Source organism: Canis aureus, chromosome 16 (assembly GCF_053574225.1).
Source record: "Canis aureus isolate CA01 chromosome 16, VMU_Caureus_v.1.0, whole genome shotgun sequence".
NCBI classification, from domain to species: Eukaryota; Metazoa; Chordata; class Mammalia; order Carnivora; family Canidae; genus Canis; species Canis aureus.
Window position 1 is genome coordinate 41,338,908 of NC_135626.1, and position 14,255 is coordinate 41,353,162.

Genomic DNA, 14,255 nt, shown 5'->3' on the forward strand with positions numbered 1-14,255 from the left:
CCACCGCTCCTTCCCTCCTTCCGCAGGTAAACTCTGCAAGTTGGACGCGAAGAGAGCGCTGAAGAGCGCTGAGCGCAAGTCTGGCCCAGCCGAGGAGAAGCGTCTGGCTACGGTATAGCGCACGCGGCTCACTCGTTTCGCTGTCACAGGCACGACGCCTCCACTGGTACCTCGTGGCACCTAGGACCCACATCCTGGACCACTCAAACCCCCAGGTCAGGTCACGAGCTACCTCGGCCTTCCCTCAGTCCCACGAAGGAGGGAACGTAGGAAGGTGGCCACTTCTGCCCTGGGGAAACGGAGGCCCAGGGGGTTAGGTAGATGCCCAGGGAGCCCTCCCGATGGGGCGGTAGGGAGGCCACCCGTTCAGGGCCCGGTCTCGGGTCCCAACTGGTGTCTGGAGCCCTTGGCAGGTGACGCCAGCCAGGCGCTTCTGGGCTCCCCACGCCCTGGCCCCAGCCAGCCTGTAGGGTCCCGCAGTGACGACGTGAGGAGCCTCCTGGGCCCTGGGACGACTCAGCGCCAGCCCCCGGCGCCAGCCCCACGCCCGGTTCCACGGCCCTCCCCCGAGGCGGGCCAAAGCGGGAAGCCGAGGGCGCCTGGCCCGCAGCCGGGTTCCGCCGCCCGCCGCGCCTCTAGGGCTCCGCGCGCGGAGGGGCGGGCCATTCAAATTAGGAAGGGCCTTGCGGGGCCGGCGACGACGCGACGACGGACGCATCGTTTGTCTTTTAAAAGGAAGAGACTTTACAAGGCCTCAGGAGAGCCTAGCGGCTAGTGCCGCCCGTGCCACGGTGGGAGAAGCGGGGGGAGCGGGACGTGGGCGGAGCGGGAGCCGAGTCACCGTGAGTGTAAGGTGGACGTCGTCGGGAGGGCGTGCGCGGGGGGGTGCGCGGCGGTATCGCTTCTCGGCCTTTTGGCTAAGATCAAGTGTAGTATCTGTTCTTATCAGTTTAATATCTGATACGTTCTCTATCCGAGGACAATATATTAAATGGATTTTTGGAGCAGGGAGATGGAATAGGAGCTTGCTCCGTCCACTCCGCGCATCGACCTGGTATTGCAGTACCTCCAGGAACGGTGCACCCCCTCGGGGAAACACTGGGTTGTCAAAGACAGAGCCTAAGTTCTCCGGAGCCGCGCTTACAGAGGCTCTCTGCCGTTCTCGGGGAGGGTTGGGAGCGGGGCTTAGCGCAAGAAAAGAGCTCAGGGCGAGGCTTGAATCGAACTTGACTTCTTGTTTTCTTTTTTTCTCCAGCTCTGCTAACCTCAGCCGCACTTTCACGGTTTGTGGGAGCAACTGACCGTTGTACTACTGTTTTTCTCTTTCTGGTTTAAGTTGTTCATTTCCCTAAAGCTGTTTTTAAGTTTTAGTTTTACCTTTTTTTTTTTTTTTTTTCCTTAAGTTTTCATTTACTTATGAAAAGCAGAGAGAGAAGAGAGGGAGAGAGAAGCAGGCTCCATGCAGGGAGCCTGACGTGGGACCCGATCTTGGATCCCCAGGATCACGTCCGGGGCTGAAGACGGCGCTAAACCGCTGAGCCACCCAGGCCTGCCCCCTTAAAACCCTTAAGACACCTGGGCGGTTCAGGGGTCGAGTGTCTGCCCTCATGAATCTAGGGCCTGATCCCAGAGTCCTGGGATCGAGGTCCGCAAAGGGCTCTCTGCAGGGAGCTTGCTTCTCCCTCTTCTTCCTCTGCTTAGGTCTCTACCTCTCTCCGTGTTTCTCATGAATAAAGAGAATATTTAAAATCAATAAGGGATCCCTGGGTGGCGCAGCGGTTTGGCGCCTGCCTTTGGCCCAGGGCGCGCGATCCTGGAGATCCGGGATCGAATCCCACGTCGGGCTCCCGGTGCATGGAGCCTGCTTCTCCCTCTGCCTGTGTTGTGTCTCTGCCTCTCTCTCTCTCTCTCACTGTGTGCCTATCATAAAAAAAAAAATATATATATATATATATATATATATATATATATAAAATCTTTTTAAAAAGGATCTCTTATAAAATTTGCCAGCAAGGAAAATACCTCGGCGTGAGGCAGATTTTGTCTCCTGTCTCATGAAGTTCTGTGGGTAGTCTGAATATAATTTAACAAAACAAGTAAATCAAATACATACGAATAGGATAAAACGTTTTTAGATGAACTGTTTTTTGTGTGCCTACAATGGAATGTTTCAGCTCTATTGTTTATTTAAGTAATCTCCACACCCAATGTGGGGCTGGAACCCGCGACCCAGAGATCAAGACTTGCATGCTCTACCAACTAAGCCAGCCAAGCACTCCTAGGTGAATTATCATTATTATTATTTTTATTTTTTTACTTTTTATTTTTTTACAATTCTATGTATTTATTTGAGATAGAGTGTGTGTGAGAGAGCATGAGCAGGGGGCAGAGGGAGAGGGAGAATCGGACTCTGCTGGGCAGGGAGCCTGACTCAGGCCTTGATCCCAGGACCCTGGGATCATGACCTGAGCTGAAAGCGGACGCTCAACCTAACTGACTCCGCCTGAAACCTTAAAGTTTTGCTAAGCTAAGCTAAGAGATGAGTTACTTTCGTTAGATATCCGGATCACATCCAAATAAGATAATAAATGAAACATTGAAACATCGATTACTGAACAAAAAAAGTGGCTTATCCGCTCTTTGCTTTTTTTCTTAAATAGAGGAATTGAATATATTTGGATCTATTAATAAACGTGTTTAGTGCCACAGTAAGAAATGTACATGAGAAAGCATGTGTTTCTAGAAATTACAAAAGGATAAATCTGCCAAGCCACAAAATGCTAAGATGGTTCACGGTGGCTTGCTTCTTAGTTTTCACTGGAAATTAAAGATTTCTAAGAGTTAAGCATCCTTGGGATCCCTGGGTGGCGCAGCGGTTTAGCGCCTGCCTTTGGCCCACGGCGTGATCCTGGAGACCCGGGATCCAATCCCACGTCGGGCTCCGGGTGCATGGAGCCTGCTTTTCCCTCTGCCTATGTCTCTGCCTCTCTCTCTCTTTCTCTCTCTCTCTCTCTCTCTCTCTGTGTGACTATCATAAATAAATAAACATTTAAAAAAAAAAGATTTATTTATTGATTTGTTGGAAGGGAAGGGAGGGGAGGAGCAGACGGCGAGAGAAATCTAAGCAGACTCCTGGCTGAAGACTCACCCCGCTGTGGGGCTTCATCTCACGATCCTGAGGTCACGACCTGAGCAGAAACCAACAGTCGGACGCAGCTGACTGTGCCATCCAGGTGCCCCCCACTTTGGATCTTAAACAATGGGCCAGACTCCCAACATTCTGCTCTTGGGAGCGTGTTTTCCAGCTTCTTAAATCAGTGCGTGCCAACGCAACCCCCGCCCCGCCCCGCCATGCCATATGCACCTGAGTCTGTTTCCGCGTCTAGTTAGCTCAAATCTCTTTCTGAAGCTCAGTTTTCCCATCTGTTAAGTGGAGATCATAAACCCTGACCCACGTCCTCACATGGTGGATGGGAATAAGGATCCACCGATAACCAAGATGTAAAACAACCAGCCAAGAGTAAGGGTCCCCTTAATTCTGTGAGAGGAGGAAGAGGAAGAAAGCTGAATGAAGATATTGGGCGGTGGTCCTTGGCAGCCTCGATTTCTTCAGGTGAAAAACATGATAGATAACATTTTCCCTTTGGGATTGTGGAAAGACCAAAACAGAAAACGAAGGGATTAGCTGGCACACAGTTGGTGCTAAATAATGGCAGGCAACTTGTGAAGCCCCGTTCTGGGTTCTGAGTCTCACTAGTATTACAGATCTAATCTAGCGGGACATGAAACTTGCTCTCCAGCACATAAGCCCTGCTATTTTAGTCCCAGGATCCTGAATATATTCGGGATGAGAGGCTGGGGGCAGGCGCTCTGTGGGCCCATGCACTGCCTTGACCACCACGCGTAACATCCTGGGCTTTCAGGCTTGGATCAACACCGACACGTGTCAAAGAAACGCAGGGTGACAGCTCCACGCTTCTTTGTTCGTCTCTCTCCAGGAGCATTAAGGCTTTTTTATTATCCCAGCCACAGTTCTCGGAGGCTCTGAGTCACTAACAACTTAAAAAGAAAAAACGAAACCTTGCCTCCTGTGTTCTGGGCACCCTCCTTTTCTCTGTCTGACCACCAGAAGATTGTGGAAACTGCTTTGCAGACTCTCCTCAGAGGTTCAGAAGGTAAAGGTGAGAGAAGAGCGGTGAGAAGATTGGGTTGCGTATATTGGTTGTGAGAGCTGAGATCCTAAAAACTATGTTTGCTGCTGCTCCCGTCTCTCTCCCTCAGTCATCAAGTCCTGTAGCAGAACGCTCGTCAACCCGTAAGGTACACGTGCGTTCCAGGAGAGTCTTGTTAAATACTCTGTGGCTCTGCATTTCCAACATGCTCATGGGACCCCGGTGCTGCTGGGGTAGGGACCACACTTTGAGCAGCAAGGTGGCAAACTGTCCCACCTCGAGTGATTTTTCTAAAGATTCTATTATTTTTTTAAAGATTATTTATCTATTTATTCACAAGAGACACAGAGACAGAGGCAGAGGGAGAAACAGGCTCCTCGCAGGGAGCCCGATGCAGAACTCGATCCCAGGATCCTAGGATCAAGACCTGAGACGAAGGGAGATGCCTAACCAACTGAGCCACCCAGGTGCCCCGATAAACCATTTTTTAAAGTATTTTAGGGCAGCCCCGGTGGCTCAGGGGTTTGGTGCCTGCCTTCGGCCCAGAGCGTGATACTGCAGACCCGGGATCGAGTCCCACGTCGGGCTCCCTGCATGGAGCCTGCTTCTCCCTGCTTCTCCCTGTGTCTCTGCCTCTGTGTGTGTGTGTGTGTGTGTGTGTGTGTGTTCTCATGAATAAATAAATAAAATTTTTTAAGAAAAATAAAAAATAAAGTATTTTATTTAAGGGCACCTGGGTAGCTCAGTGGTTGGACATCTGCCTTTGGCTCCGGGGGTGATCCCGGATCCTGGGACAGAGTCCCGCATCCGGCTCCTGGCGAGGAGCCAGCTTCTCCCTCTGCCGTCTCTGACACTCTTTATGTGTCTCTCATGAATAAATAAATAAAATCTTTTTCTTTAAGTATTTTATTTGTTTATTTTTCATTAGGCTCCACATCAGGCGTGGGACTTGAACTCATGACCTCGATATTAAGAGTCACGTGCTCGGAGGACCCAGCCAACCAGGTGCCCCCTACAATAGGAAATCACTACTTCACGATGATAAATATTCCTTTTCCTTTTTTTCATGTACATTTTTTTAAAAAAATTATTTATGATAGTCACACACAGAGAGAGAGAGAGAGAGAGAGAGAGAGGGGCAGAGACACAAGCAGAGGGAGAAGCAGGCTCCACGCACCGGGAGCCCGATGTGGGATTCGATCCCGGGTCTCCAGGATCGCGCCCTGGGCCAAAGGCAGGCGCCAAACCGCTGCGCCACCCAGGGATCCCAAATATTCCTTTTCCTTGACAGAACATGCATATCTGCAATCCAAAGCACCTCATTCTAAGATGAAATGCTACAAAGCTAAATTGGCGAGCACAAGATGGCCTTAGGAGCGTGGAAGGGAGCGGAACTATACTAGAACCCAGGCAGAGTCATGATTACGACAGGCCCAGAGGTTGGCTAGTCACTTTCTATAGGTACGGGTCACATTATATAATATTTACTGATTCATTTACTCAATGAAATATAGTCAGCGTATGCCACGTTCTGTTCGATGGAAGCGCTGGAGGTATAAATGTGCACCAAACAGAACAAGCTCCCCGTTCTAGAGCTTACATGCTATGAGGCTAAACGGCAATAAATAAATGTATAAAATGTCAAGTGACGCCGTGCTGTGGAATACAGGAAAGCCAGGTAAGGGAGAAGCAGGGGCCCTGGGTGGATGAGGGAAGATGAAGCACAGGACTCTCTGCCAGCTGTTGATAGTCTCCCTTTCCAGACGAGGAGGCTACAGAGAAAGGACCTGCCTGACAGGTTTTGGCCTGCGTCTGGTTCTCACCGATATACCGTATGCGGAACATGTGTCGTGGGCCACCTGGGTGGCTCAGCGGTTGAGCGTCAGTCAGTCTGTGGCCCAGGTGGTGATCCCGGGTCTTGGGATCGAGTCGTGCATGGGGCTCCTGGGAGGGAGCCCGTTCCTCCCCCTGCCTATGTCTCTGCCTCTCTCTCCCCCTCGGTCTCTCATACATACATACATACATACATACATACATACATACATGCATGCATGAAAGAATGAATGAATGAATGAATTGAATCTTAAAAAAAAGAAAGAAGCCTGTATCCTTACTGCTAATAATCATGTCTGATAAGTTGTCATCTCATCATGTCCCGGTTTAGAGATGTCAGATGGAAGGGTTGACGGAGGAGGCCAGGTGACTCGCTAGGTCCCACAGGTCCGCAGGGCTTAGCGCCCACGCACGCCAGCTCCACGCTCCGGGGCGCACCCGCCCCACCCCCCACCCCCGCCCGCGTCCCGTCGGCGGAGGCAGCGGGCAGAGGACCCCAGAGGACCCGTGTGTCAGCATCGGCAATGCTCAGTCTCCTCGTGGGCCTGACTCAGAAGAACCATTCCTCGTTTGTCGGCGCCCCCGGCTTCCTCGGCCTAGCCTGCCCCTTGCACTCGCCAAGCTGTGTGGTCTCGGGCCAGTTGCCTAACCTCTGCCTCCACCGCTCCTTCCCTCCTTCCGCAGGTAAACTCTGCAAGTTGGACGCGAAGAGAGCGCTGAAGAGCGCTGAGCGCAAGTCTGGCCCAGCCGAGGAGAAGCGTCTGGCTACGGTATAGCGCACGCGGCTCACTCGTTTCGCTGTCACAGGCACGACGCCTCCACTGGTACCTCGTGGCACCTAGGACCCACATCCTGGACCACTCAAACCCCCAGGTCAGGTCACGAGCTACCTCGGCCTTCCCTCAGTCCCACGAAGGAGGGAACGTAGGAAGGTGGCCACTTCTGCCCTGGGGAAACGGAGGCCCAGGGGGTTAGGTAGATGCCCAGGGAGCCCTCCCGATGGGGCGGTAGGGAGGCCACCCGTTCAGGGCCCGGTCTCGGGTCCCAACTGGTGTCTGGAGCCCTTGGCAGGTGACGCCAGCCAGGCGCTTCTGGGCTCCCCACGCCCTGGCCCCAGCCAGCCTGTAGGGTCCCGCAGTGACGACGTGAGGAGCCTCCTGGGCCCTGGGACGACTCAGCGCCAGCCCCCGGCGCCAGCCCCACGCCCGGTTCCACGGCCCTCCCCCGAGGCGGGCCAAAGCGGGAAGCCGAGGGCGCCTGGCCCGCAGCCGGGTTCCGCCGCCCGCCGCGCCTCTAGGGCTCCGCGCGCGGAGGGGCGGGCCATTCAAATTAGGAAGGGCCTTGCGGGGCCGGCGACGACGCGACGACGGACGCATCGTTTGTCTTTTAAAAGGAAGAGACTTTACAAGGCCTCAGGAGAGCCTAGCGGCTAGTGCCGCCCGTGCCACGGTGGGAGAAGCGGGGGGAGCGGGACGTGGGCGGAGCGGGAGCCGAGTCACCGTGAGTGTAAGGTGGACGTCGTCGGGAGGGCGTGCGCGGGGGGGTGCGCGGCGGTATCGCTTCTCGGCCTTTTGGCTAAGATCAAGTGTAGTATCTGTTCTTATCAGTTTAATATCTGATACGTCCTCTATCCGAGGACAATATATTAAATGGATTTTTGGAGCAGGGAGATGGAATAGGAGCTTGCTCCGTCCACTCCGCGCATCGACCTGGTATTGCAGTACCTCCAGGAACGGTGCACCCCCTCGGGGAAACACTGGGTTGTCAAAGACAGAGCCTAAGTTCTCCGGAGCCGCGCTTACAGAGGCTCTCTGCTGTTCTCGGGGAGGGTTGGGAGCGGGGCTTAGCGCAAGAAAAGAGCTCAGGGCGAGGCTTGAATCGAACTTGACTTCTTGTTTTCTTTTTTTCTCCAGCTCTGCTAACCTCAGCCGCACTTTCACGGTTTGTGGGAGCAACTGACCGTTGTACTACTGTTTTTCTCTTTCTGGTTTAAGTTGTTCATTTCCCTAAAGCTGTTTTTAAGTTTGAGTTTTACCTTTTTTTTTTTTTTTTTTTTTTTTCCTTAAGTTTTCATTTACTTATGAAAAGCAGAGAGAGAAGAGAGGGAGAGAGAAGCAGGCTCCATGCAGGGAGCCTGACGTGGGACCCGATCTTGGATCCCCAGGATCACGTCCGGGGCTGAAGACGGCGCTAAACCGCTGAGCCACCCAGGCCTGCCCCCTTAAAACCCTTAAGACACCTGGGCGGTTCAGGGGTCGAGTGTCTGCCCTCATGAATCTAGGGCCTGATCCCAGAGTCCTGGGATCGAGGTCCGCAAAGGGCTCTCTGCAGGGAGCTTGCTTCTCCCTCTTCTTCCTCTGCTTAGGTCTCTACCTCTCTCCGTGTTTCTCATGAATAAAGAGAATATTTAAAATCAATAAGGGATCCCTGGGTGGCGCAGCGGTTTGGCGCCTGCCTTTGGCCCAGGGCGCGCGATCCTGGAGATCCGGGATCGAATCCCACGTCGGGCTCCCGGTGCATGGAGCCTGCTTCTCCCTCTGCCTGTGTTGTGTCTCTGCCTCTCTCTCTCTCTCTCACTGTGTGCCTATCATAAAAAAAAAAAAATATATATATATATATATATATAAAATCTTTTTAAAAAGGATCTCTTATAAAATTTGCCAGCAAGGAAAATACCTCGGCGTGAGGCAGATTTTGTCTCCTGTCTCATGAAGTTCTGTGGGTAGTCTGAATATAATTTAACAAAACAAGTAAATCAAATACATACGAATAGGATAAAACGTTTTTAGATGAACTGTTTTTTGTGTGCCTACAATGGAATGTTTCAGCTCTATTGTTTATTTAAGTAATCTCCACACCCAATGTGGGGCTGGAACCCGCGACCCAGAGATCAAGACTTGCATGCTCTACCAACTAAGCCAGCCAAGCACTCCTAGGTGAATTATCATTATTATTATTTTTATTTTTTTACTTTTTATTTTTTTACAATTCTATGTATTTATTTGAGATAGAGTGTGTGTGAGAGAGCATGAGCAGGGGGCAGAGGGAGAGGGAGAATCGGACTCTGCTGGGCAGGGAGCCTGACTCAGGCCTTGATCCCAGGGCCCTGGGATCATGACCTGAGCTGAAAGCGGACGCTCAACCTAACTGACTCCGCCTGAAACCTTAAAGTTTTGCTAAGCTAAGCTAAGAGATGAGTTACTTTCGTTAGATATCCGGATCACATCCAAATAAGATAATAAATGAAACATTGAAACATCGATTACTGAACAAAAAAAGTGGCTTATCCGCTCTTTGCTTTTTTTCTTAAATAGAGGAATTGAATATATTTGGATCTATTAATAAACGTGTTTAGTGCCACAGTAAGAAATGTACATGAGAAAGCATGTGTTTCTAGAAATTACAAAAGGATAAATCTGCCAAGCCACAAAATGCTAAGATGGTTCACGGTGGCTTGCTTCTTAGTTTTCACTGGAAATTAAAGATTGCTAAGAGTTAAGCATCCTTGGGATCCCTGGGTGGCGCAGCGGTTTAGCGCCTGCCTTTGGCCCACGGCGTGATCCTGGAGACCCGGGATCCAATCCCACGTCGGGCTCCGGGTGCATGGAGCCTGCTTTTCCCTCTGCCTATGTCTCTGCCTCTCTCTCTCTCTTTCTCTCTCTCTCTCTCTCTCTCTCTCTCTCTCTGTGTGTGTGACTATCATAAATAAATAAACATTAAAAAAAAAAAAGATTTATTTATTGATTTGTTGGAAGGGAAGGGAGGGGAGGGGCAGACGGCGAGAGAAATCTAAGCAGACTCCTGGCTGAAGACTCACCCCGCTGTGGGGCTTCATCTCACGATCCTGAGGTCACGACCTGAGCAGAAACCAACAGTCGGACGCAGCTGACTGTGCCATCCAGGTGCCCCCCACTTTGGATCTTAAACAATGGGCCAGACTCCCAACATTCTGCTCTTGGGAGCGTGTTTTCCAGCTTCTTAAATCAGTGCGTGCCAACGCAACCCCCGCCCCCCTCCCCCCCGCCCCGCCCCGCCATGCCATATGCACCTGAGTCTGTTTCCGCGTCTAGTTAGCTCAAATCTCTTTCTGAAGCTCAGTTTTCCCATCTGTTAAGTGGAGATCATAAACCCTGACCCACGTCCTCACATGGTGGATGGGAATAAGGATCCACCGATAACCAAGATGTAAAACAACCAGCCAAGAGTAAGGGTCCCCTTAATTCTGTGAGAGGAGGAAGAGGAAGAAAGCTGAATGAAGATATTGGGCGGTGGTCCTTGGCAGCCTCGATTTCTTCAGGTGAAAAACATGATAGATAACATTTTCCCTTTGGGATTGTGGAAAGACCAAAACAGAAAACGAAGGGATTAGCTGGCACACAGTGGGTGCTAAATAATGGCAGGCAACTTGTGAAGCCCCGTTCTGGGTTCTGAGTCTCACTAGTATTACAGATCTAATCTAGCGGGACATGAAACTTGCTCTCCAGCACATAAGCCCTGCTATTTTAGTCCCAGGATCCTGAATATATTCGGGATGAGAGGCTGGGGGCAGGCGCTCTGTGGGCCCATGCACTGCCTTGACCACCACGCGTAACATCCTGGGCTTTCAGGCTTGGATCAACACCGACACGTGTCAAAGAAACGCAGTGTGACAGCTCCACGCTTCTTTGTTCATCTCTCTCCAGGAGCATTAAGGCTTTTTTATTATCCCAGCCACAGTTCTCGGAGGCTCTGAGTCACTAACAACTTAAAAAGAAAAAACGAAACCTTGCCTCCTGTGTTCTGGGCACCCTCCTTTTCTCTGTCTGACCACCAGAAGATTGTGGAAACTGCTTTGCAGACTCTCCTCAGAGGTTCAGAAGGTAAAGGTGAGAGAAGAGCGGTGAGAAGATTGGGTTGCGTATATTGGTTGTGAGAGCTGAGATCCTAAAAACTATGTTTGCTGCTGCTCCCGTCTCTCTCCCTCAGTCATCAAGTCCTGTAGCAGAACGCTCGTCAACCCGTAAGGTACACGTGCGTTCCAGGAGAGTCTTGTTAAATACTCTGTGGCTCTGCATTTCCAACATGCTCATGGGACCCCGGTGCTGCTGGGGTAGGGACCACACTTTGAGCAGCAAGGTGGCAAACTGTCCCACCTCGAGTGATTTTTCTAAAGATTCTATTATTTTTTTAAAGATTATTTATCTATTTATTCACAAGAGACACAGAGACAGAGGCAGAGACATAGGCAGAGGGAGAAACAGGCTCCTCGCAGGGAGCCCGATGCAGAACTCGATCCCAGGATCCTAGGATCAAGACCTGAGACGAAGGGAGATGCCTAACCAACTGAGCCACCCAGGTGCCCCGATAAACCATTTTTTAAAGTATTTTAGGGCAGCCCCGGTGGCTCAGGGGTTTGGTGCCTGCCTTCGGCCCAGAGCGTGATACTGCAGACCCGGGATCGAGTCCCACGTCGGGCTCCCTGCATGGAGCCTGCTTCTCCCTGCTTCTCCCTGTGTCTCTGCCTCTGTGTGTGTGTGTGTGTGTGTGTGTGTGTTCTCATGAATAAATAAATAAAATTTTTTAAGAAAAATAAAAAATAAAGTATTTTATTTAAGGGCACCTGGGTAGCTCAGTGGTTGGACATCTGCCTTTGGCTCCGGGGGTGATCCCGGATCCTGGGACAGAGTCCCGCATCCGGCTCCTGGCGAGGAGCCAGCTTCTCCCTCTGCCGTCTCTGACACTCTTTATGTGTCTCTCATGAATAAATAAATAAAATCTTTTTCTTTAAGTATTTTATTTGTTTATTTTTCATTAGGCTCCACATCAGGCGTGGGACTTGAACTCATGACCTCGATATTAAGAGTCACGTGCTCGGAGGACCCAGCCAACCAGGTGCCCCCTACAATAGGAAATCACTACTTCACGATGATAAATATTCCTTTTCCTTTTTTTTATGTACATTTTTTTAAAAAAATTATTTATGATAGTCACACACAGAGAGAGAGAGAGAGAGAGAGAGGGGCAGAGACACAAGCAGAGGGAGAAGCAGGCTCCACGCACCGGGAGCCCGATGTGGGATTCGATCCCGGGTCTCCAGGATCGCGCCCTGGGCCAAAGGCAGGCGCCAAACCGCTGCGCCACCCAGGGATCCCAAATATTCCTTTTCCTTGACAGAACATGCATATCTGCAATCCAAAGCACCTCATTCTAAGATGAAATGCTACAAAGCTAAATTGGCGAGCACAAGATGGCCTTAGGAGCGTGGAAGGGAGCGGAACTATACTAGAACCCAGGCAGAGTCATGATTACGACAGGCCCAGAGGTTGGCTAGTCACTTTCTATAGGTACGGGTCACATTATATAATATTTACTGATTCATTTACTCAATGAAATATAGTCAGCGTATGCCACGTTCTGTTCGATGGAAGCGCTGGAGGTATAAATGTGCACCAAACAGAACAAGCTCCCCGTTCTAGAGCTTACATGCTATGAGGCTAAACGGCAATAAATAAATGTATAAAATGTCAAGTGACGCCGTGCTGTGGAATACAGGAAAGCCAGGTAAGGGAGAAGCAGGGGCCCTGGGTGGATGAGGGAAGATGAAGCACAGGACTCTCTGCCAGCTGTTGATAGTCTCCCTTTCCAGACGAGGAGGCTACAGAGAAAGGACCTGCCTGACAGGTTTTGGCCTGCGTCTGGTTCTCACCGATATACCGTATGCGGAACATGTGTCGTGGGCCACCTGGGTGGCTCAGCGGTTGAGCGTCAGTCAGTCTGTGGCCCAGGTGGTGATCCCGGGTCTTGGGATCGAGTCGTGCATGGGGCTCCTGGGAGGGAGCCCGTTCCTCCCCCTGCCTATGTCTCTGCCTCTCTCTCCCCCTCGGTCTCTCATACATACATACATACATACATACATACATACATACATGCATGCATGAAAGAATGAATGAATGAATGAATTGAATCTTAAAAAAAAGAAAGAAGCCTGTATCCTTACTGCTAATAATCATGTCTGATAAGTTGTCATCTCATCATGTCCCGGTTTAGAGATGTCAGATGGAAGGGTTGACGGAGGAGGCCAGGTGACTCGCTAGGTCCCACAGGTCCGCAGGGCTTAGCGCCCACGCACGCCAGCTCCACGCTCCGGGGCGCACCCGCCCCACCCCCCACCCCCGCCCGCGTCCCGTCGGCGGAGGCAGCGGGCAGAGGACCCCAGAGGACCCGTGTGTCAGCATCGGCAATGCTCAGTCTCCTCGTGGGCCTGACTCAGAAGAACCATTCCTCGTTTGTCGGCGCCCCCGGCTTCCTCGGCCTAGCCTGCCCCTTGCACTCGCCAAGCTGTGTGGTCTCGGGCCAGTTGCCTAACCTCTGCCTCCACCGCTCCTTCCCTCCTTCCGCAGGTAAACTCTGCAAGTTGGACGCGAAGAGAGCGCTGAAGAGCGCTGAGCGCAAGTCTGGCCCAGCCGAGGAGAAGCGTCTGGCTACGGTATAGCGCACGCGGCTCACTCGTTTCGCTGTCACAGGCACGACGCCTCCACTGGTACCTCGTGGCACCTAGGACCCACATCCTGGACCACTCAAACCCCCAGGTCAGGTCACGAGCTACCTCGGCCTTCCCTCAGTCCCACGAAGGAGGGAACGTAGGAAGGTGGCCACTTCTGCCCTGGGGAAACGGAGGCCCAGGGGGTTAGGTAGATGCCCAGGGAGCCCTCCCGATGGGGCGGTAGGGAGGCCACCCGTTCAGGGCCCGGTCTCGGGTCCCAACTGGTGTCTGGAGCCCTTGGCAGGTGACGCCAGCCAGGCGCTTCTGGGCTCCCCACGCCCTGGCCCCAGCCAGCCTGTAGGGTCCCGCAGTGACGACGTGAGGAGCCTCCTGGGCCCTGGGACGACTCAGCGCCAGCCCCCGGCGCCAGCCCCACGCCCGGTTCCACGGCCCTCCCCCGAGGCGGGCCAAAGCGGGAAGCCGAGGGCGCCTGGCCCGCAGCCGGGTTCCGCCGCCCGCCGCGCCTCTAGGGCTCCGCGCGCGGAGGGGCGGGCCATTCAAATTAGGAAGGGCCTTGCGGGGCCGGCGACGACGCGACGACGGACGCATCGTTTGTCTTTTAAAAGGAAGAGACTTTACAAGGCCTCAGGAGAGCCTAGCGGCTAGTGCCGCCCGTGCCACGGTGGGAGAAGCGGGGGGAGCGGGACGTGGGCGGAGCGGGAGCCGAGTCACCGTGAGTGTAAGGTGGACGTCGTCGGGAGGGCGTGCGCGGGGGGGTGCGCGGCGGT

At 52.4% G+C, this 14,255-nt stretch overlaps 2 non-coding genes across 2 annotated transcripts; both read left to right on the forward strand.

Moving 5' to 3' along the window:
* Nucleotides 1-897: 897 nt before the first annotated feature.
* On the forward strand, nt 898-1,088 carry LOC144287354 (U2 spliceosomal RNA). Its single transcript, XR_013355195.1, has one exon. It is a non-coding gene; the product is annotated as a U2 spliceosomal RNA (small nuclear RNA).
* A 6,472-nt stretch (nt 1,089-7,560) lies between these two features.
* Nucleotides 7,561-7,751, forward strand: LOC144287333 (U2 spliceosomal RNA). The gene has a single exon (XR_013355171.1). It is a non-coding gene; the product is annotated as a U2 spliceosomal RNA (small nuclear RNA).
* The last annotated feature ends 6,504 nt before the right edge of the window (nt 7,752-14,255 follow it).